Source organism: Onychomys torridus, chromosome 10, assembly GCF_903995425.1.
Source record: "Onychomys torridus chromosome 10, mOncTor1.1, whole genome shotgun sequence".
Lineage (NCBI taxonomy): Eukaryota > Metazoa > Chordata > Mammalia > Rodentia > Cricetidae > Onychomys > Onychomys torridus.
In genome coordinates, this window is record NC_050452.1 from 89,240,342 (window position 1) to 89,265,287 (window position 24,946).

At 40.6% G+C, this 24,946-nt stretch overlaps 1 pseudogene; it reads left to right on the forward strand.

The window, feature by feature from the left end:
- The first annotated feature begins 5,430 nt into the window (after positions 1-5,430).
- Positions 5,431-24,946, forward strand: part of LOC118591946 — a 32,448-nt pseudogene continuing 12,932 nt past the window's right edge.

A 24,946-nucleotide genomic window follows, 5' to 3' on the forward strand; every position in this document is an offset into this window, starting at 1 on the left:
ATCCTCTCCTAGAATCTATGACTGCCAAAAGTTCTTTATTTATAGGTGGAGTATTAGTAGATCTCCCTATTATGGAAATTTGGCTACCTGGTCTTTTGCAAGTGTTGTGCAGCTGACAGATTCGTTGAGTTTATGAATGCAAAAGCCATGGCATGTCCAGAAGAAAGTGTTCCATAATATTTCTCCTCATCCTCATCGTACATTCTTTCCCCATTCTTCTGTAGTATCCTGTGAGCCTTGGCATGAACTTAATCATTCTCAGCCCTTTGGACAGTTGTGAGTCTCTGAGTTGAATGGTGTCCACTACCACAAAAGCTTCTCTGACAAAGGCTGAGAACAAGAAGATACATAGATACAGCTGTTACCATAAACATTTAGAAGGCACTTTTCCAACATGGCCTGCTGGGGGATGTCTTTCTGTACACTGTGAATATGTGTTGCTCTGATTGATTGATAAAGCTGCACTGTTCTATGGCAGGGCAGGATAAGGTTAGGCAGCACATTCATACTATAGACTAGATGGAAAAGGGTGGAGTCTGGATAGACACCAGTCACTGCCAAAGGAAAAACAAGATGCTACCAACTGATAATGCCATAGTTCATTGGTAACATATTGAATAATAGGAATGGATTGACTTAAGTTGAAGGAGCTAGCTAAAATAAACTAAAGCCATAGGCCATAAAGTTTGTAATTAATATAAGCCTCTGAGTGATTATTTTATAAGTGGCTGTGGTATCAGGGGTGATAGATATTCATCCTGACCACAGAGCAAAACAGGACCAAAGAAAACTTCTAGCTACAGTGACCATTCAGCAAGTAGAAATAGTAGGTTCCAAACTAGGATTTTCTGGACCTTCAATCAGGTTTATAGTGTCAGCTTCCTCCCAGTACATGGTAGCTCAAATCCAATTAGAAATTATTTAGTTATCCATTTACTTCGAGTCAGTTGCTACATTTGCAAAGATGCTAGAGTCATCTATGAGAAATGTCTGGCCTATTGGCAAGTCTGTGGGAGTAGATTTGATTCTTATTTTACAAGACCATTCTTGTGGTCCTGTACACTGCAAATTGAGCCAACCTGACATAGCAGGGGCCATCTCTGTGGTCCTCTCCACAGCATGTAGATACCTTCTACATCATGACCATCTTGAATTGAATAGTAAGCTCATGAAGGATGAATCTGGGAGACACACAAATCCAACTTTATTTTGAGGTCATATCAGTTACTGCTCTGATACAGCCATGTGTCATCATACCACCATCAGATTTCATTTCTATTCCAGTTCATAAAAATCCAGGAATCCTAAACATCAGGAATAAAACAGCAAACGGCAACCAGGTCATGGCATCGTGAAAAGTTCTAACACTCATTTGACTTTCAGTGACATCTTACACCTACTCTATGTTATGTTCTTCCTGGATATAGACCGTGATTTCTTCTTCATATATCTCCACTTCATAGGAAAATGTGACTCTCTGTGAATGGTTTTTGAAAGAATCTAAAAATCTAGTTCTATAATCTGGGTATATCTAAAACATCTCACAAGCAGAATAAATTGTAAATGTAAAAACAAGACTATCCTAATCTGAGATCACAGCTGATTCAGATATAACTTGATGGTGCAATTCAAGAAATGGGAAGAATGCTTCCAGGTATAGAGTAATTTCTATATGCAGATGACATAAGTTTATTATGAAAAAACAAGGTATTCTATCTCATGACCCAGATCATAAGATATAGATTTACTGTATGATGTAAAAGAGTTCCTATAATTAGTCCTTGAAGTTTTAATAGCAAAGAGTGAAAACAATAGTTATCACTTTATAGAGAGAAGAGTTAAATACAAGAAGCCAAGTCTCCAGATAAGAGCAAGACAAAAGAAAACTGTATCTAGCACATGATGTGGCTCCATACATTATAGATGAAAACTGCTTTGTGAAGTGCAGGATCACAAAAAGATCTGTCCCATTGCCACCTTAATCCCTGCAATAAAATATCCACACATTCTGAAATGGACTCCTGTAATGGTGAGTACTGAATTTCAAAATAAACAAAAGGTCTTCTGTTCAAATGCAATCTGAACCTCCCTGGAGCCCCAGGTGAAACTAATACAATTTTATCAACAACAGGAAAGAAATCCTGAATGAGTAGCACATGCAATGAAGCTAGAAACCATCTTACTACCAATGCAGAGCTGAGCCTTCACCCATAAACAGTTCAGAAGCAGCAGAAATCCTAGGTAGTGAAGATAAAGTGAGCCCTGGGATACCTGTCACACCTGTAAACTATACTGCGTATACTCTTCAAAAAGTGTAGGTCGAATTCTAATTAGTCTTAATAATAAAAACCTGAAGTCAGAAGTAAATGCTGAAAGCTCAGAGCGGTAATGGAGCCAGACACTAGAGAGACTTCTTCCGTCTACCGAATCCTCAAACCAAATGGCTGAGCTCCTGTCTCCTCCTGCCTTGTATTAATGTCTCCATCTCCCTAGTGCTGGGATAAAAGGCATGAGCTTCCAACACCTAGATCAGTGTTTCTTTTAGACTGGATAAATCTTGGGTAGCCCAGGGTGCCCTTGAACTCCTGATCTTTCTATTTCCTGTTCCCAAGTGCTGGGATTAAAGGTATGTGCCACCACTGCCTGGCCTCTATGGTTAACTAGTGGCTAGCTCCACAGTCTGATCTCCAGCCAAGCTTTATTTGTTAGAGCATATACAAAATATCAACACAAAAAAGGTTGGGAAATGAATTATGATCAGGTTACATACATTACACTGGGAAGGAAGCATCAGTTGTGGACAAGAAAAGAAAGGAAGCATAACTTCAATAGTGCAGAGTATCCAACAAAAGGAGAGATGAGAAAGCTGGTCCATCACAAGCCCTTACTCCTCTGAACCCAGGAGAGTATGTGGCCCCTGTGTCTTAACCCTGGGGAAGCACAACCAAGCTGATGCTAGAAATACATGAAGTAAGGAAGAGAGCTGAAGCTGGCCAAGAGAGTACCATGGAAGTGGAAACATTATGCCAATGTGCCCAGGTTACAGGATCTAGCTATAAAGGGAAACTGGCCAAAAGGAAACTTTGCTTACAAGGGTTAAAAGAACACTGAGTGTTCAAAAGCAGGACATTATAGGATTAAGGGAGCAGTTTCCAGCTTCTGCCAACTTGGATTCAAAACAATCCTGAGCAGAAACTAAAGTTCACCTTAGGTGAGATCAAGAGGGTTTGGGGTGACCTGCCCATTCCAATGTTCACTTTAAAGACCCTCTGGGCAGACAGGGTGGATTCCTATTTTCCCAGGTCCCTGCCCAGAGCCTGTTAAACTCCAGATAAGAACTGCAAGAAGTCTCTGTCCACACTTCTTGCCTGCCCAGCTGCAGGACTCCCTGCTACACCCCACTTTCATGCTCACCCTATGACAACCAAGATTTCCCTTTCTTCAATGTGTGCTCAGGAACAACTCTGCCATCTTGCTAGGCGGATCCCACTGAGGAGCTCCCAGACAGCACAGGTCAAGGTAAACTGGGTTCTGACCAAGAACATGATAGTGCTTTCACCCATTCTCCTTTTCCTGTCCCAGCTTGCTCAGTCTTCTTGCCTTTGCTCTCTGAGGTGGAGCCCACATAGGAGCTCATGGTTTGCTTGGTGCTGTGTGTAGGAAACCATGGGAGTGTAAGCTGGGTAGAACCCTGGTCTTTTTCTAAAGACATATTGCCTCAATGAGGGAATAATGAAAATAAGGGGTTACGTTTTAGATGATGTCTGCAAAAGATAGGAGGATTCAGGAAAGGGTTGAGATCAAAATATAGAACAAGACAAAGAGATAGAACATGAATATTAATAAAAACAATAGTAGTCAAAAATTGGGAACAAAGCTAATGTCAATCAAATTAGAAATGAGTAAGTGTGGATTTTCTGTTACAAAATGGATTGAACATTACATAAAAGAAACTTGGCTACATCCTATAAAATGACAGTACATTAAAACCTTATAATAATCAAAGCCAGTCACAAAGAACCACCATTTTATACCAGCTACAAGAAAAGCACAGGAAAAGAGAAAAGCGGATGTTTCATTTTCATGACTAAGGGGTCTCAACTTGTGTGTCCCAACACACACACACACACACACACACACACACACACACACACACACACACAAATTAGGCAGTCAAAGAAGCCGAATAAACTGTAAAATGAGAAAAAATAGATTTACTCTTTGTAATCACTTTAGTAAGAGATGCAGAGAGAGCAAGTCACATTTACTCAACTCCATCTTTGGGATTCTGACAAGACATGCATAGCTAAGCCGTCCAGGCATGTTGTGTCCCCTTGCCCACCATTATCTTAGCTCCTAGGCTCTTCAGAAATGTTAATCCCCCCCCCAGCTTGTAAAGGCCCTTGAGGACCAATTCCTCCTGGGTACCCCCAAGGCATCAGACAATTCTTCTCCAGGGAGAAGGTCACCAGGAAAATTCTAATTTTTTAACATCCATTCTTTCAGTGGTCTGATAGTCGAGGGGGGGCAGCAAAAGTGTCTCATTAGAATATATTCACTCCTGCCATGGTGACTAAATTATAAGAAGACAGATTCCTGATTGGGTAGGGCTGGAACCAATGGAAAGGCTAAAAGAAGAGGGGCCTCTATCTAGGATATAATCAGCTTCAAATTTAATTGCAGGTTTATAATTCTGAGGTTATACTATGGACCTCGATGTAAGGATTATGTCCTTAATTATGTCACTAGCCTGCGATGGCGTCCCAGCCAAAAAGCAGGAGTGCTCTCTCTGTGTTCTCTCTCTCTGCCCTGTCTCCTTCCGTATTCTCCCAACTCTGCAAGGTCTCTCTCTCTCTCTCTCTCTCTCTCTCTCTCTCTCTCTCTCTCTCTCTCTCTCTCTCTCTCAATAAAGCTCTAGAAAGGTAACCAAGGCTCATGACTCTTCTGTCACCAATACATCCAGCACTCTTCTTTGTTGGCGGCAGCCAGCCACAAGTGCCATCACTTAACCAACACTCTGAACCATTTATTTAAAATCATTAAATGTACGGTAAAGGAATGCTGTTGTCAACATTCATATGAAGACACACTGGACTGTGATATTTTAAAAGTGTGACTCAACAGTTATGTCTGTTCTGTATGTTCTTTATCAAGGAAGCTACATTAGAACAGAGAGAAAAGGAAAGAGAGGGAGATCTTACTGTCCACTGTTCTCCAAGTACATTATACATTCAAGGTCACTGAGAATCAGGAGTCACTTCACATGTTCACATCTGCCCCCTCATATTCCATTTGGCATCCAGAGGCTGTGACTATCCCATGTGTATTTGCTCTGTTGGGTACAAGTTATACTTTAACTAATTATTACTCTTCTATATCTGCAAGATCTGAGCGATTGCCATTTGAAAGGCAGTTCTGGATTGAACCAAGATGTCTGTGAAAATGGCAGCAGCCCTGCTCCTGCCCCAGATGAGTGGCTTCTTTGGATCTAGGAGTGGTGGGAAGGTGCTGGTGTGGTCAATGGAATACAGCCATTGGCTCAACTTAAAGGTAATCCTAGAAGAACTTGTAAAGAAGGGACATGAAGTCACTGTTCTGATACCCTTGGCTTCCCTTTCTTATGAGGTTGAGGACACATCTGCTATTGAGTTTGAGACATACCCTTCATCCTTTCCCAAGGCTGATTTGGAGGAACTTTATATCGAATTATTCAGGAAATGCATTTATGAGCTGCCAAAGCAATCATTTTGGAGATACTTTTTAATGATGCAAGAAGTGGTTTGGAAGTATTCAGATTATTTTGAAAGTCTCTGCAACGATAAAGTTTTTAACAAGGAACTCATGACAAAACTACACAATTCAAGCTTTGACATCATGGTAGCAGATCCCTTCGTACCCTGCGGTGACCTGCTGGCTGAGATTCTCAAGATACCACTTGTGTACAGTCTCTGCTTCTTTCCTGGATACACACATGAAAAGTACAGTGGAGGATTCCCACTGCCACCTTCCTATGTGCCTCCTGCTCTGTCAGAGTTGAGTGACCGAATGACATTCATGGAGCAGGTGCAAAATGTAATCTATGTGCTTGGTTTTGACTTTTGGTTCCAAACATTTAATGAGAAGAGGTTGAATCAGCTTTACAGTGAAGTATTAGGTAAGTGCCCTGTTCACCTGGGATTGTTGCATTCTAAATTTGCTGTGTCATTGAAAGTGAATTTGAAACAACAGTATTGACAGCAGGATTTATCTTTCCTAAGTAAATGGTGAAAAGTCTATGTAATTATCTGCCAAATTCAAAGCATTGTAGAAAAACAAGTCCCAATGTCATTTGCAAAGCCTTCAACAGGACTCGTCAGAAAGGCACACACACACAAAACAAAACATTGATAATGCCTCTAAGAAATAACAAATCTACAAGCCACTTTAACTCATGGTTTTAAACAGTAGCTTTACCTGTGTGGTGGCATCATCATCATCATCATCATCATCATCATCATCATCATCACCATGATTACTATACTGCTGCCATTACTTTTATTATCATGACTATGCACATGCACACTCGTGTCATAGGTGGGGCACTTGTGCTCTGTGTAACATGTGAAAGTCAGATTCAAATTTGATGAGGTTTTATCTCCACCTTTATGTGGTTTCTCAGGATCAATCCAGGGGTTCATGCATGGGGACTCAGGTCATTAAGCTTTCTTGATAAACACTTTTACCATATAATCCAGTTCATCATGTAGAGGCCCACAGAGGTTTCCTAGTAAGATCTGAGCTTGCCTTACCCAGCAGTGCTGCAGGAAGAGATGGCTTGACCACATGCATGGTTACCAGGTGATTGCAAGGGTCTGCTCTTGGTTAATCTAGAGGGAGCTATTTTGCCGAACCCTTGGCATTCTTACAAAAAGCCCCTTTGAAGAGCCAAAGGGGGATGGTGTATATTGATCCAGGCCCTCCTGAAGCTATTCTGTGTTTCTGTCTGTCTTCAGTCCCCTCTGTCTTCCTATCTAAATATTTCTCATCCCTTTCTCTTTAAGAGTACCCTGGGGAAAAAATGGAAGATGGTCTCCCACTGATGGCACCATGAACAGGGACAAGGACTTTGCAAAAAGAGGATTAGGGAGTCCCACAGGAAGCAGTGGACATGTCCAGTTTTGTAGTATAATTTAAGGCAGGGGTATTCTATTTGGGGGGGAGTGAAAATAAAGTGGCTAAAAGAAATCCCAAAGGGAAAGAAGAGGCTGCAGTGAATCTCTCTCTCTCTGTCTTTCATTCTCTCTCTCTCTCTCTCTCTCTCTCTCTCTCTCTCTCTCTCTCTCATTTCTATTTATAAAATTAAGTAAAAATATAGGGTTAAATATAGGAATATTGGGTAAGAAGAAACTTAGGATAAGAGTAGAATTTCCCTAGTGCTGAAATGGGGCAGGAAAAAACAGATCTTCAATGATTCACTTGAAGAAAATTTGAAAAACTTAGGGTAATATAAAATATAGGCGTATGGTGTAAAAAAAAAAACTTAGGATAAGAAAAGCAACAAGACAGAGGAGCTATGTCATCGATTCTCCAAACTATGGAACTATAAATGCCCACTCCAGGGGAAGAATCAGTCAGGAAAATACACTACGAGGAAAATGGGCAGAAAAAGATTCCTGTGGAAGTTTTTGGACTGTGGACAGCTTAGATGTGAGTCCTGAGCAGCAGGGATAATATTTGCCCTGGGACAGATGCAGGCCAGACAAAACCCTCTGCTCTGTGGATATTGCCACTGTATGAAAACATGATACCATCAGAGTTAGTATCCTCTTGGCCATGAAGCCGAGAATAAAGAACAGAAATCATGGGGAAAACTTAGTAATCTCTCTTTCAAAAACTGAAAGCTTTTCAGATCTTTTTTTGCCTCAGAACTCTTCTTTCTGTAAGAGCAAAATTAGACTCACAAGGAAGGAACATCTATCAGAATGGGAAAGTCACCTGTAATTGCCCTAGAAAAAAAACCAAAAACCTCTTGGAACATGGTAAACCCTCTCTGCTAGTCCTATCTTCCCTTCAAGCCACTATTAGAAAAACAGCAGAAACTTAGGACCACAGTTCCCAATGGCCAGAGCATAGGCAGAGAACTGAGTGGGGCACCTTCCTCCAGGGTGGAGCTGCAGCAGAGGCTGTGCAGGACCCAGAGAAAAGCTGCTGGCATAGAGGAAGCAGTGGGGGCTTGGAAATCCTCCCTGCAGAAAGAAGCGGGGTCCAAGTTCCTAGCAGCAGCTGCAAAGCTGCAATGACATCATGGGAAAAATAGAGACAAAATTTGCCTTTACACATGAGGGTTGTGAGGATGGTGGGAGCCACCTGCCTTACCACAAAGCCCAAGCGGGTTTATGGTGCTACACAGTCAGTGCCCATGGCTGAGGAGAGGAACAAAAGAATCCCTCTGAAAAAGCATTTTTCTTTTTTGCTTTTGTTATTTTTTCTTTTTTTATTAAGAAAAAAAATTCCATATATTTTACACACCAATCAAAATCCCCCTCTTCCTTCCTCTCCCAACATCCCCCTCCCAACCCAACCCCCACTCTTTCTCAGAAAAAGGCAAGGGCCTCCCATGAGGAGGCACATCCAGTAGAGGCAAATCCAAGCCCCTCCCCATGCCTCAAGGCTGTGTGAGGGAGGCATCCCATCGTAAGTAGTGGACTCAAAAAAGCCCCTTCATGCACCAAGGATGGAATCTGATCCTACCACCAGGGGGCCCCCAAAGCAAATCAAGCTACACAGTGCAGAGGGCCTAGTCCAGTCCCATGCAGGCTCCACAGCCATCGATCCAACTTTTCATGAGTTCCCACTAGTTTGGTTTGGTTGTCTCTGCAGATTTCTCCATATGATCCTGATGCACTAGCTCATAGAATCCCTCTTCTCTCTCTTTGACTGGACTCCTGCAACTCTGCCTACATCGGCTTCCATTAGTCCCTGGAGAAATGCTCTGTGATGACAGTTAGGGTTTTTAGTCATCTGATCACCTGAATAGGCCAGTTCAGGCACCCTCTGGACTATTGCCAGTAGTCTAAGGTGCGGTCATCCTTGTGGATTCCTGGAAACTTCCCTAACACTCTGTTTCTCCCTATTCCCATGATGTCTTCATTTATCATGGTATCACGCTCATTGCTTTCCCATTCCATCCCTGTTCCAACTCAACCACCCTGTTTCCTTATGTTCTCAACCCTTACCCACTACCCTCTATTTCCCACCCTTCATCCCCAGTTTATTCATGGAGATCTCATCTATTTCTCCTTCCCAGGGCAATGCATGTGTCCCTCTTTGGGTCTACTTGTTAGCTAACTTCTCTGGAATTGTGGGTTGTACTCTGGTTATCCTTTGCTTTACATCTAGTATCCACTTGTGAGTGAGTACATACCATGTTTGTCCTTCTGAGTCTGGGTTACCTCACTCAGGATACTTTCTAGTTCCATCCATTTACCTGCAATTTTCATGATATCATTGTTTTCTTTGCTAATTAGTACTCCATTGTGTATGTGTACCACATTTTCTTAATCTGTTCTTCAGTTGAAGGACATCTAGGTTGTTTCCAGGTCCTGGCTATTATTAATAATGCTGCTGTGAACGTAGTTGAGCATGTGTCCTTTAGGTATGATTGAGCATTCCTTGGATATATATTCCCAAGAGTGGTATAGCTGGGTCTTGAAGATTGATTCCCAGTTTTCTGAGAAACAGCCACACTGATTTCCAATGTGGCTGTATAGGTTTGCATTACCACCAACAGTGTAGGAGTGTTCTCTTTGCTCCACATCCTCTCCAACATAATCTGTCTGCAGTGCTTTTGATCTTAGCCATTAGGACAGGTGTAAGATAATATCTCAGAGTCATTTTATTTGCATTTCCCTGATGACTAAGGATGTTGAGCAATTCCTTAATGTCTTTTGGCCATTTGAGATTCTTCTGTTGAGAATTCTTTGTTTAGCTCTGTAGCCCATATTTCTTGACTACTTTATATATTTTGGAGATTAGACCTCTGTAAGATTTGGGGTTGGTAAGGATCTTTTCCAATTCTTTATGCTGTTGTTTTGTCTTATTTACTCTGTCTTTGCCTTACAGAAACTCCTCAGTCAGGAGGTCCCATTTATTAATTATTTCTCTCAGTGTCTGTGCTACTGGTGTTATAACTAGGAAGTGGTCTCCTATGCCAATGTGTTCTAGACTGACTACTCCCTACTTTCTCTTCTATCAGGTTCAGTGTAACTGGTTTTATATTGAGGTCTTTAATCCACTTGGACTTGAGTTTTATGCATGGTGATAGATATGGATCTATTTTCAATCTTCTACATGTTGACGTTCAGTTATACCAGCACCATTTGTTGAAGATGCTTTCTTTTTTTTCATTGTACAGTTTTGGCTTCTTTGTCAAAATCAGGTGTTTATAGGTATGTGGGTTAATGTCATAGTATTCAATTTGATACCATTGGTCCACATGTCCATTTTAATGCCAGTACCAAGCTGTTTTTATTACTATAGCTCTATAGTAGAGTTTGAAGTCAGGAATGGTGATGCCTCTAGAGGTGGCTTTATTGTACAGGATTCATTTAGCTATCCTGGGTTTTCTGTTTTTCCAAGTGAAGTTGAATATTGGCCTTTGCAGGTCTGTGAAGAATTGTGTTGGGATTTTGATGGGGGTTGCATGGAATCTGTAGATTGCTTTTGGTAAGATTGCCATTTTTACTATGTTAATTCTACCTATCCATGAGCATGGTAGATTTTTCCATTTTCTGATATCTTCTTCACTTTCTTTCTTCAGAGACTTAAAGTTCTTGACATATGGGGCTTTCACTTGCTTAGTTACACTTAACCCAAAATATTTTATATTATTTGTGGCTATTGTAAAAGGTGATGTTTCTCTTATTTCTTTCTCAGCCCATTTATCATTTGTATATAGGAGGACTGCTATTTTTTGGTTTTTGGTTTTTTTAGTTAATCGTGTATCCTCCCACATTACATAAGGTGTTTATGAGTTGTGGCAGGTTTTTTTTGGTAGAATTTTTGAGATCACTTATGTATACTATCATATCATCTGCAAATAGTGAAAGTTTGACTTCTCTCTTTCCAATTTACATCCTTTTGATCTCCTTTTGTTGTCTTATTGCTCTATCTAGAATTTCAAGTACTATATTGAATAAATATGGGGAGAGCAGACAGTCACGTTCCTGATTGTTCCTGATTTTAGTAGAATAGCTTTGAGTTTCTGTCTATTTAGTTTGGCTTGTTGTAAATTATGTTTATTATGTTTAGGTATGTTCCTTGTATTCCTGATCTCTCCAAGACCTTTATCATGACAGGGCATTGGATTTTGTCAAAAGTCTCTTCAACATCTAATGAAATGATCATGTGTGTGGTTTTTTTCTTTCATTTGTGTATATGGTATACTACATTGACAGATTTTCATATGTTGAACCATCCTTACATCTCTGGAATAAAGCCTACTTGATCATGGTGGATAACTTTTTAATGTGTTCTTGGATTCGGTTTGCCAATATTTTATTAAGTATTTTTGTAGCAATGTTCATGAGGGAGACTGGTCTGTAATTCTCTTTTTTTGTTGCCTTTTCTTTTGTGGTTTGGGAATCAGAGTAACTGTAGCCTCATAAAAGGAGTTTGGTAATATTCCTTCTGTTTCTATTGTGTGGAACTATTTGAAGAGTATTGGTATTTACTATAGTTTGAAAATCTGGTAGAATTCTGCACTGAAACCATCTAGTCCTGGACCTTTTTTGGTTGGGAAGCTTTTAATGACTGTTTCTATTAGGTGTTATTAGTCTAATTGTTTATGTGGTCTTGATTTAACTTTGGTATGTGGTATCTATTGAGAAAATTGTCTGTTTCTTTTAGGTTTTCCAATTTTGTGGACCACAGGTTTTTGAAGGATGACCTGATGATTCTTTGGATTTCCTCCTTGTCTGTTGTTATGTCTCCCTTTTCATTTCTGATTTTATTAATTTGGATGCCCTTTCTCTGCAGTTTGGATAGTTTGGATAAGGACTTGTCTGTCTTGTTGATTTTCTCAAAGAACCAACTCTTTGTTTCATTGGTTCTTTTTATTGTTCTCTTTGTTTCTATTTTATTGATTTCAACTCTCAATTTGATTATTTCCTGGCATCTTTTCCTCCTGGGTGACTTTGCTTCTTCTTGTTCTGCAGCTTTTAAGTGTGCTGTTTAGACATTAGTGTGAGATTTCTCCAATTTCTTTATTCTTTATTTACTTAGTGCTATAAATTTCCCTCTTAGCACTGCTTTCATAGTGTCCCATAAGATTGAGTATGTATTACATTCATTTCAATTGCATTCTAGGAAGTCTAAAAGCTTCTTTTATTTGTTCCTTGACCCACTGGTGATTCAGTTGAGCATTATTTAGTTTCCATGAGATTGTAGGCTTTCTATAACTTTTGTTGTTGTTGAAATCTAACTTTAAGCCATCATGGTCCAACAGAATACAGGAGGCTATTCCAATTATTTTTTTTGTGTGTGTGTCTGTTGAGATTTGCTTTGTAACCAAGTATGTGGTTGACTTTAGAGAAGGTTCCATGGGATGCTGAGAATAAGGTATATTTTTTTGTTATGATGGAATGTTCTATACATATCTATTAGGTCCATTTGAGTCATAACATCTGTTAGGTCCCTGATTTCTCTGTTAAGTTTCAATCTGGGAGATTTGTCCAGTGGTGAAAGTAGGGAGTTCACAATATTAATGTGTGGGGTTTATGTGTGATTTAAGCTTTAGTGATGTTCCTTTTACATATGTGATTACTCTTGTATTTGGGGAATAAATGTTCAGAATTGAAAATTTATCTTAGTGGATCTTTCTGCGATGAGTATGTAATGTCCTTCCTGATCTCTTTTGATTGATTGTATTTGAAGTCTATTTTGTTAGCTATTAGGATAGCTACACTAGCTTGCTTCTTAAGTCCATTTGATTGGAAAGTCTTTTCCCAGCCTTAAAAACTCTGAGATAGTGTCTTTCTTTGAAGATGAGGTGTGTTTTTTGTATGCAGCAGAAGGATGGATCCTGGTTTCATATTCATTCTGTTAGTCTGTATCTTTTTATAGGTGAATTGTGTCCATTGATATAGAGGGATATTAATGACCAGTGATTGTTAATTCCTCTTATAGTTTGGTGGTGGTATGTTTATATTTCCCTTCTTTGGGATTTACTGCTGTAGGGTTATCTAGTGCCTGTGTTTTCATGGGTGTATCTGACTTCCTTAGGTTGGAATTTTCCTTCTACAGCTTTCTGTAGTGCTGGATTTGTGGCTAAGTATTGTCAAAATCTGATTTTGTCTTGGAATGTGTTGTTCACTCCTCTATGGTGATTGAAGTTTTTGCTGGGTATATTAGTCTAGGCTGGCATCCATGGTCTCTTTTTTTTTTTCCTTTTTAAAATTTATTATATTTGTGTTTTAATTTTACACATCAGCCATGCGTTCCTCTGTCCTCCCTCCTCCCGCCCCCACCCCCACCTTCCCCCCATCCCTTCCCCTCCATTCTCATCTCCTCAACAGCCAAGACTGCCCTGGGGATTCATTTAATCCTGGTGGATTCAGTACAGGCAAGTCCAGTCCCCTCCTTCCAGGCTGAGCAAAGTGTCCCTGTGTAAGCCCAAGGTTCCAAACAGCCAGCTCATGCACTAAGGACAGGTCCAGGTCCCACAGCCTGGGTGCCTCCCAAACAGTTCAAGCTGTTCAATTGTCTCACTTATCCAGAGGACCTGATCTAGCTGGGCGCTCCACAGCCTTTGACATAATTCATGTGTTTCCATTCTTTGGCTATTTGTCCGTGTGCCTCTCCAATCTTGGTCTCAACAATTCCTGCTCTTACAATCCCTTCTCATTCTAGACAATTGGACTCCTGGAGCTCCACCTGGGGTCTGGCTATGGATCTCTGCATCCACTTCCATCAGTTATTGCATGAGAGTTCCAGCACGACAGTTAGGGTGTTTGGCCATCTGATCACCAGACTAGGTCAGATGAGGATTTCTCTCAACCACTGCCAGCAGTCTATAGAGGATATATCATTGTGGATTTCTAGGGACCTCTCTAGGACTCTGCCTATTCCTGTTCTCATGTGGTCATCATTTATCATGGTCTGTTATTCCTTGTTCTCCCTTTCTGTTCTTGATCAAGCTGGGATCTCCTGATCCCCTAAGCTTTCTTTCCCTAAACCTTGCCCTTCAATACTTCCACTATCGTCAAGGTTGTTCATGTAGATCTCATCCATTTCTCTGTCATTGGGCGATCCCTGTGTCTTTCCTAGGGTCTCAATTTCTAGGTAGCCTCCCTGGAGTTGTGTAGCAGTCTAGTCATCTTTGTTTTACATCTAGTATCCTCCTATGACTGAGTACATACCATGTTTGTCCTTCTGAGTCTGGGTTACCTCACTCAGGATGATTTTTTCTAGATCCATCTATTAGACTGCAAACCTCATGAGGTCATTGTTTTTCGCTGCTGAGTAGTACTCCATTGTGTATATGTACCATTTTTTCTTTATCCATTTTTCAGTTGAAGGGCATCTAGGTTGTTTCCAGGTTCTGGCTATTACAAACAATGCTGACATGAACATAGCTGAGCAAATGCCCTTGTGGTATGATTGAGCCTTCCTTGGGTATATGCCCAAGAGTGCTATAGCTGGGTCTTGGGGGGATGGATTCCCACTTTTCTAAGGAAGTGCCATATTGATTTCCAAAGTGGTTGTACAAGCTTGCATTCCCACCAGCAGTGGAGGAGAGTTCCCCTTGCTCCACATCCTCTCCAGCATAAGCTGTCTTCTGTGTTTTTGATCTTAGCCATTCTGACAGGTGTAATGTTGTATCTCAGAGTTGTTTTGATTTGCATTTCCCAGATAATTAGGGATGTTAAGCAATTCCTTAAATGTCTTTCAGCCATTTGAACATCCTCTGTTGAGAATTCTCTGTTTAGTTCTATAGCCCATTTCTTAATTGGACTGTTGGGCATTTTGATGTCTAATTTCTTGAGTTCTTTATATATTCTGGATATCAGCCCTCTGTCAGATGTGGGGTTGGTGAAGACCCTTTCCATTCTGTAGGCTGTCGCTTTGTCTTGTTGACCTTGTCTTTTGCTCTACAAAAGCTTCTCAGTTTCAACAGGTCCCATTGATTGATTGTTTCTCTCAGTGTCTGTGCTACTGGTGTTATATTTAGAAAGTGATCTCTGGTGCCAATGCGTTCAAGACTACTTCCTACTTTCTCTTCTATTAGGTTCAGAGTAAGTGGATTTATGTTGAGGTCTTTGATCCATGTGGACTTAAGTTTTGTGCACGGTGACAGATATGGATCTATTTGCAGCCTTCTAGACATTGACATCCAGTTATGCCAGCACCATTTGTTGAAGATGCTTTCTTTTTTCCATTGTACATTTTTGGCTTCTTTGTCAAAAATTATATATTCATAGGTGTGTGGGTTAATGTCAGGGTCTTCAAATCGATTCCATTGGTCCACATGTTGGTTTTTATGCCTTTACCAAGCTGTTTTTATTAAGGTAGCTCAATAGTAGAGCTTGAGTTCGGGGATTGTGATGTCTTCAGAGGTTGTTTTATTGTACAGGATTCTTTTGGCTATCCTGGGTTTTTTGTTTTTCCATATGAAGTTGAATATTATTCTTTCCAGATCTGTGAAGAATTGTGTTGGTAACTTGATGGGGATTGCGTTTAATCTGTAGATTGCTTTTGGTAAGATCACCATTTTTACTATGTTAATCCTGCCTATCCATGAGCATAGGAGATCTTTCCATTTTCTGACATCTTCTTCAATTTCTTTTCTCAGGGACTTAAAATTATTGTCATATAGGTCCTTCACATGCTTAGTTAGAGTAACCCCAAGGTATTTTATATCATTTGTGGCTATTGTAAAATGTGATGTATCTCTGATTTCCTTCTCAGCCTGTTTGTCTATTGTATATAGGAGGGCTACTGATTTTTTTGAGTTGATCTTGTATCCTGCTATGTTGCTGAAGGTGTTTATAAGCTGTATCAGTTCCCTGGTTGAATTTTTGGGGTCACTCATGTATACTATCATGTCATCTGCAAATAAGGAGAGCTTGACTTCTTCCTTTCCAATTTGTATCTCCTTAATCTCCACTTGTTGTCTTTTTGCTCTGGCTAGAACTTCAAGTACAATATTGAATAACTATGGGGAGAGGAGACAGCCTTGTGCTGTTCCTGATTTTAGTGGTATTGCTTTGAGTTTCTCTCCATTTAATTTGATGTTGTCTGTTGGCTTGCTGTAGATTGCCTTTATTATGTTTAAGTATGTTTCCTGTATTCCTGATCACTCCAAGACCTTTATCATGAAGGGGTGTTGGATTTTGTCAAATGCCTTTCCTGCATCTAGTGAGATGATCATGTGGTTTTTTCGTTGAGTTTGTTTATATGGTGTATTACATTGATGGACTTTCATATGTTGAACCACCCTTGCATCCCTGGGATGAAGCCTACTTGATCATGGATAATTGTTTTGATGTGTTCTTGGAGTCTGTTTGCCAGTATTTTATTGAGTATTTTTGCATCACTGTTCATGAGGGAGATTGGTCTGTAGTTCTCTTTCTCTGTTGCATCTTTGTTTGGTTTAGGAATCAGGGTAATTATAGCCTCATAGAAGGAGTTTGGTAATATTCCTTCTGCTTCTATTGTGTGGAACAATTTAAAGAGTATTGGTATTAAGTCTTCTTTGAAGATCTGGTAGAATTCTGCACTGAAACCATCTGGTCCGGGGATTTTTTGCTTTGGGAGACTTTTAATGACTGATTCTATTTCCTTAAGGGTTATTGGACTATTTAATTGGTTTATCTGGTCTTGATTTAACTTAGGTATGTGGTGTGTATCCAGAAAATTATCCATTTCTTTTAGATTTTCCAGTTTTGTGGAGTAGAGGTTTTTGAAGTACAACCTGATGATTCTCTGGATTTCCTTGTTGTCTCTTGTTATGTCCCCCTTTTCATTTCTGATTTTGTGAATTTGGATGCTCTCTCTCTGTCTTTTGGTCAGTTTGGATAAGGGCTTGTCTATCTCATTGATCTTCTCAAAGAACCAACTCTTAGTTTCATTAATTTTTGTATTGTTCTCTTTATTTCTATTTTATTGATTTCAGCTCTCAATTTGATAATTTCCTGGTGTCTGTTCTTCCTGTTCAAGAGCTTTCAGGTATGCTGTGAAATCACTAGCGTGAGATTTCTCTAGCTTCTTTATGTGAGCATTTAGTGCTATGAATTTCCCTCTTAGCACTGCTTTCATAGTGTCCCATAATTTTGGGTATGTAGTGTGTTCATTTTTATTGATCTCTAAGAAGTCTTTAATTTCTTTCTTTATTCATTCCTTAACCCATTGGTCATTCAGTTGAACATTATTCAGTTTCCATGAAATTGTGAGGTTTCTGTAGCTTTTTAAAATTTATTTTATTTTATTTTTTTGAAATCCAACTTTAAATGATGGTGGTCCAATATAACCCAGGTATCTGTTGAGATTTGCTTTGTGGCCACGTATGTGGTTGATTTTAGAGAAGGTTCCATGGGGTGCTGAGAAGAAGGTATATTCTTTGTTGTTCTGGTAGAATGTTCTGTAGATATCAATTAAGTCCATTTGAGTCATAACATCAGTTAAGAGCATTATGTCTCTATTAAGTTTCAATTGGGCCGATCTATAGAGGTGAAAGTGGGGTGTTGAAGTCTCCTACTATTAATGTGTGGGGCTTTATATGTGATTTAAGCTTTAGTAATGTTTCTTTTACATATGTGGGTGCCCTTGTGTTTGGGGCATAAATGTTCAGAATTGAGACTTCGTCTTGGTGGATCTTTCCTGCGATTAGTATATAATGTCCTTCATCATCTCTTTAGATTGATTTTAGTTTGAAATCTATTTTGCTGGATATTAGGATGGCTACTCCAGCTTGGCTCTTAAGACCATTTGATTGGAAAGTCTTTTCTCAGCTTTTTATTCTTAGGAGGTGTCTGTGTTTGAATTTGAGGTGTGTTTCTTGTATGCAGCAGAAAGATGGGTCCTGTGTTTGTATCCATTCTTTTAGTCTGTGTCTTTTTATAGGTAAATTAAGTCCATTGATATTAAGGGATATTAATGACCAGTGATTGTTCATTCCTGTTATTATTTTTATTTTTTGGTGGTAGTGTGTGTGTACTTCTCTTCTTTGGGGTTCACTGCTGTGGTGTTATCTATTGCCTGTGTTTTCGTGGGTGTATCTGCCTTCCTTAGGTTGGAATTTTCCTTCTAGTGCTTTCTGTAGGGCTGGGTTTGTGGATAAGTATTGTTTAAATCTGGTTTTGTCTTGGAAGGTCTTGTTAACTCCATCTATGATGATTGAAAGTTTTGCTGGGTATATTAGTCTAGGCTGGCATCCATGGTCTCTTAGTGTCTGCATTATATCTGTCCAGGTCCTTCTGGCTTTCAAAGTCTCCATTGAGAAATCAGGTGTTATTCTGATGGGTTTGACTTTATAAATCACTTGGCCTTTTTCCTTTGCTGCCTTTAATATTCTGTCTTTATTCTGTACATTTAGTTGTTTAATTATTATGTGGCAGGAGGACTTTGGGGGGGGGTTCTAGTCTGTTTGGTGTTCTATAGGCTTCTTTTATATTCATAGACATTTCCTTCTTTAAGGTGGGAAAGTTTTCTTCTATGATCTTGTTAAATATATTTTCTGTGCCTTTGAGTTGGTATTCTTCTCCTTCCTCTATCCCTATTATTTGTAGTTTTGGTCTTTTCATGGTGTCCCAAATTTCTTGGACATTTTGGGTCATGACTTTGTTGGCTTTAGTGTTTTTTTCTGACTGATGAATCTATTTATTCTGCCGTATCTTCAACACCAGAGATCCTCTCTTACATCTCTTGCATTCTGTTGGTTATACTTGCCTCTGAAGTTCCTGTTTGTTTACTCAGATTTTCTATTTCCAGCATTCCTTCTGCTAGTGTCTTCTTCATTTTTTTTCTATTTCCCTCTTCAGTTCTTGGACTGTTTCCCTTGTCTGTTTCATTGCTTTTTCATGATTTTCTTTCAGGGACTTATTGTTTTCTTCTGGTATAATTGTCCTTTCCTCTAGTTTTTTATAGTGTTCTTCCCATTTTTTGTTTGTCTGTTCCTCCACTTTATTTTTGATTTCTACTATATAAAGCTCTAGCCTCTTCATGATGTTACTTATAAGGTTGTTTTCTTCTGCTTCTTCCATTCTGTGATGTTCAGGTCTAGCTGTTGGAGAAGGGCTAGGTTCTGGTGATGCTGTATTGCTCTTTATTTTGTTGTATGTACTTCTGCCTTGACATCTGCCCATCTCCTTGTGGATTTGTTCTTGGTCTATCAGTGTACTTGGTCCAGACCAAGCTGACAGGTTTTGGGAGGCTCTCTCTGGTCCAGATGAGAGTGCTGGCCAGGTAGGAGCTGGGGGGCGGGACTCTGAGTCTCAGGAAGTCCCTGGGGTCTCCTTGTCTTGTCCAGATGGGAGCTCCTCTTGTCCAGATGGGAGTTCCAGGACAGGATGGAAGTTCTGGTCCTGATGGGAGTTCCAGGGCAGGATGAAATGCTGGATACTGGTCTCTAAGTCTCCTGAAGTGGCTGGGGTCTTCAGCAGATGGGTGTGGGGGCAAGGAGTTGAGGTTGTAGTGTCCATAGAGGGTCTCTCTCTGGTCCAGATGTGAGTTCCAGGACAGATGGGAGCTGGGGGCTGGTCTCTGATTCTCAGGAAGTGGCTGGGGTCTTGGGAAAATGGGAGTGGGGGCAGGGTGTGGAGACTGTAGGGCCTGCCTGCAGTCTTTGAAAAGGGGATCCTTCCCACAGGGCCTGCAGATTGGCCAGAAACTGGGGCCAAGTTGGGCAGGTCCTCCCAGGATGGTGTCCAGGGGTGGGACCCAGGGGCAGTTGCCTCTCTGACTATAACCCCAGGCACTCACCTCTGGTCCAGATGGGAGTTCCAGGGCAGAAGGGACATGTCTGTTTTCAAAGTTAGTTAAGATGTAACTGAGAAGTCCAAAAGCTGAGGGGAGATTCATAAGTTCTGTGCAGTACAGTAATGTTTATAGGAGATTCGTTTAGGAATATTAACTAGGCAAAGATGTGTTATGTTTGTTTATGCTGCAGAATATTACTTTAACCGTATAAAGGTGTGCTACTTTTGTTTAGGCTGCATGTGTTTAATCATGTAAAGATATGTTACATTTGTTTCACCTTGCCTGCCTCAGGCAACTGATTGGTCTAATAAAGAGCTGAACAGCCAAAAACTAGGCAGAATATGAATAAATGACACTGGCAGGCAAAGAGAATAAATAGGAGGAGAAATGTAGACTCAAGAGGAGAAAAAAGATAAAAGAAGGAGGAGAAGATGAGTGCCACACCCAGAAGCCAAAAGCCAGGCAGCCATCAGCCAGCCAGCCAGAGACAGCGAGAACATAAGAAAAGGTTTAAAAGTACTGAGGAAAAGGTAGGTAAGAGAAACAGGTTGATATAATTAAAAGAGCTAGCCCAAAATGCGCCTAAGCTAGGCCAAGCATTCAAAACTAGTAAGTGTCTGATTTTGGAGCTGGTTGGTAGCCCAGAAGAAAAAGCCTGGCAGAATGGAAGCTGGTGGCTGTTTTCTAAATCTCTAGAAGTGGCTGGGGTCTCCGGCAGATGGGTGTGGGGGCAGGGCATGGAGGTTGTAGGGTTCACCAGAGTGTCTTGGAGAGGGGGAACCTTCCCAGTGGGGATGGGGGGTCCTGCCCTATGGCCTGAATCTGTGGCCCAGTTGGGCTGGTCTTCCCCCAAGTGGCTGGTGCCCAGGGATGGGACCCAGGTGCAGGCCTCTCTGGGTGTGACCCCAGGCACTACTCACCTCTCATCCAAGTGGGAGTTCCAAGGCAGGATGGAAGCTGGGGGCTGGCATCCATGGTCTCTTAATGTCTGTATTACATCTGTCCAGGACCTTCTGGATTTCAAAATCTCCATTGAGAATTCAGGTGTTACTCTGAATGGTCTGCCTTTATAAGTCTACTACCTTTTTCCCTTGTTGCTCTTAATATTCTTTGTTTATTCTGTATGTTTAGTCATTTAATTATTATGTGGTGAGAGGACTAGGGGGGGGGGACTAGTCTATTTGGTGTCCTGGCAGCTTCTTGTATCTTCATAGGTATTTCCTTCTTTTAAGTTGCAAAAGTTTTCTTCCATGATTTTGTTTAATATCTTTTCTGTGCCTTTGAGTTGGTATTCTTTTCCTTCTTCTATCCCTATTATTCTTTTGTTTGACCTTTTCATGGTGTCCCAGATTTCCTGGACTCATTTTGTGTTATGACTTTTTTGACTTTGGTGTTTTCTTTGACTGACAAATCTATTTCCTCTATTGTGTCCTCTACATCAGAGATCCTCTCTTCCATCTCTTGTAATCTGTTGGCCATGCTTGCATCTGTAGTTCCTGTTCGTTTACTCAGATTTTCTATTTCCAGAATTCCCTCTGTTTGTGTCTTCTTCATTGTTTCTATTTTACTCTTGAGGTCTTGAACTGTTATCTTCACATGTTTAATTGCTCTTTCATGGGTTTTTTTTTTTTTTTTTTTTTTTTTTTTTTTTAGCTTACTTTAAGGGATTTATTGATTTTTTTTTCCCAATTTTTTGTTTGTCTATTCCTCAGATTCTTTAAGGGAATTTTTCATTTCCTCTTTAAAGGCCTCTATCATCTTTATGAATTTATTTTTAAGGTCACTTTCTTCTGTTTCTTCTACATTGTGATGTTCGGGTCTTGCTGCTATAGAAGGGCTATGTTCTGGTGATGCCATATTGCTCTTTATGTTGTTGTATGTATTTTTGCACTGGAATCTACCCATCTCTTCCTCTAATAGGTGCAAGAGGTGCCCTTATGATCGAGCTGCTGTTGGTCCACTCTGTACTTGCTGTGTCTGTGTCTTGGGGGTCCTTCTGGTTCTAATCTTAGCTCTTAGTCTAATTGGAGCTGGCAGTTTCTGTATCTCAGGGAGATGGTCTTGGTCCAATCCAAGCTAGCTGATTATATGGCTCAGGCAGCACTCTTGGTCTTATCAATTCTCTTGGTCCAGTCAGAGATGGTGAATTCTGTCTCTCAGGAAGTCTCTCTTGATCCAATGAGAGCTGAAAAATTCTATATCTCAGGAAGTCACTGGTGTCCCAGGGGGATAGGTATTGGGGTAGTGTGTGGGTCTTATAGATTGCAGGGTCTGATTGGGGATTTTGGTGGGGGAGCCTGACTGTAGGAGTTTTCTGTGCTGGCCAGCAACTGGGACAGAGATGGGTGGGAGTTCTCAGGAACTGGTTTTATCCCAGGCCTGGGTCCTAGAGGCAGGACTTTCTGGATCAGAGAAGAGTTACTCATCTATTGGTCCAATGAGAGCTGGAGGATTCTGTGTCTCAGGAAGCCAGTCGGGTCACAGGGGAATGGGAATTGGGGTAGCCATGGGTCTTATAGATTGCAGGTTTCAATAGGGAGGTTGGGAGGGAGTCTGCCTGCAGAAGTTTTCTCTGCTGGCCAGCAATTGGGGAAGAAATGGGTGGGGGTTTACCAGGGACTGCTTGTATCCCAGGGCCTAGGTCCTAGAACTGGGAAGACTTTTTTCAAGTACTCTTTTCACTGACTCAATGAGGAGGAGGAGGAGGAGGAGGAGGAGGAGGAGGAGGAGGAGGAGAAAAGCCACCAAGCACCTGTCTAAGTGCACACAGTTGGATGGGCATGACCTGCTCCAGGAACAGTGCCAGGTGAACACAAAGTGCAATGGCCACAACTGTCTACAGCTTGGACCAGGAAGGGCTGCTTAGGAAATGTACCTCCTACCAGCATGGCAGCATAGGCAGGCAAGGCCAGAAGAAAGTGCAGAAAAAATTGGCTTGCTGACCCTTCAGCTCAAAATGCATTTTTTTCTCAAGCTTTGTTAGCCTTACCTCCTGAGAATTGGATGAATACAACCTGCCTGTCAGGAGGCAATTAAAATCCTAATGACCTTTATCAAGTCAATTTAAGACCCTTTAGAAAACAAGGGAAAGCAGTCTGTACACCTGGAAATTGCTTTGGTGTGGAAAAAACTTAGGTCAAATAAGAAACTTGGCTTGTGCTTGACATGCAGGAGGGAAACATTGAAATAAAAGTCAAGGCATCATTAAAAGATCTCGTGGTAATCTTAAAAAGCAGGTTCAAAAAAATTAAGAAAAGGGAAAATTGTACCTGCAGTTACCAAATGAAGTGTGGTGGCTTCCTGAGTATGGTGAGGTGTGTGGAACAAAGAAATGTGAGCTCTAATAATACCCTAGCTGCTGACATTTCTTCAGAAAAGCTGGAATGAAACAAAACCTGTAGCCACTCCACCTCTGTTTCAATGCCAGCTCCTTTAAGAAAGATGCTTCCTAATAGCTGTGCAGAAGTTTCTTCTAAGAGTTCTACAACACCTCAATATGGTAATTCCACCCTTGCCCTGAAGTGAGGCTTCTTAGGAGAGCAAATTGAAAGTTCTACTGTGACTGAGTGAAGATTCAGCAATGTTTGTTTGAATCATGGCACTCAGTGGAGCTGTAACAAGTTAAGGGACAGCCCCCTAGCTGGTGATAGTACACTGCTGGGCACATGTCTGCAGGTTCTGGAATGGCTAAAAGGGCCTGGCAGGAAAGGTGACTCTTGGGGAATGGCGTTGTCCTGAGTGTCACAGCGCTCTGGCAACAAGTGTTATAACCCCTTAGCAACAAGTGTTACAGCCCCCTGGCAATGACACTACTATGTGATACAGAGAGCTGCCTATGAGAGTGGTGAAGCCACTCAGCCACACATTAAGATTTCAGAGCATTGCCTAGCAGAGGAGTCTGCTGAGTGCTGCAGACCTGGAACCCCACTCCAATTATTTTTCCTTGATGGGAAATCGACTGTTGTGGAGCTACCAGCTGTGCAATTCTGAAAGAGAATGTTCCTTAGGTGCTTCTTCTCCTCTTCCTCCTTTCTTCCCTTTTGGGCTTGCTATGTATGGATACCCAGAAATTATATCATTCTCAACAGAGTTTTTTAAAACCCTAGAATGCATAAAGAGTTGTTTAGCAGTAGCACTATTCTTTGAAAACTAACATTTTGCTTGCTTTGTCAGAAATGTCTAAAGAATATCACTTATAGGTGATAGAGATTAAAGGTCTATGGAGCAATGTTTTATAAACAATGTTTTACATATTATGCTTTATACTTGATCTAGACCTTTGAATTTCATAAATGCTACCATAAAAGAGATATTTTTATTTCTTCTTTTCAAATGAAGTTCAAAGAAATTATTCTCTTGTTGGAAGAAAATATAAATAGTTCTGTAAAGAAATCTCTTCTAGATGTGTGCTGAAGTTTGTAAAATAGTTCTACAGACTTTCCTTTGGAATATAAGTTTGCAAAAAGTATAAATATTGCAGTGATATTCATGTTAGTTGTAAATATCTATAATCATGTTAATATTATAATTGTGTTTATTTATGAAACATTGTTTGGTAAACGCTAAAGGAATCTTTAAGTTTGATACAGTTTATTTGGTGCATTTGCATGGAGAGTTTTGATTTAGAAAAGGGCTTGGTGCAGCTAAGACTGCTGTAGTCATTGTGGACCCATTCCTAAAAGGATATTCCATATTTATCATCCTCTACTCCTTTACTGGATGCTGTGGCAGCTATGGAGAGTGCTGTGGATATGGCAACTATTTACAAGTTCTTGATAGGATCCTGAGTCAAACTCTTGATAGGATCCTAAGTTATAAGTTCTTGATAGGATCCTAAGTTAAGCTCTATACACCCTACTGCCAGTGGCTGGTAGTCAAAGATGGGCAACTTTTTTCTTGATAGCTTCCAACCTAAGCCAGAGGATGCTTCATGGAAAGTGTGTCTCCATGACAGGTAAGGAAAATTAATCAAGAAGGGTGAACAAAGATAGGC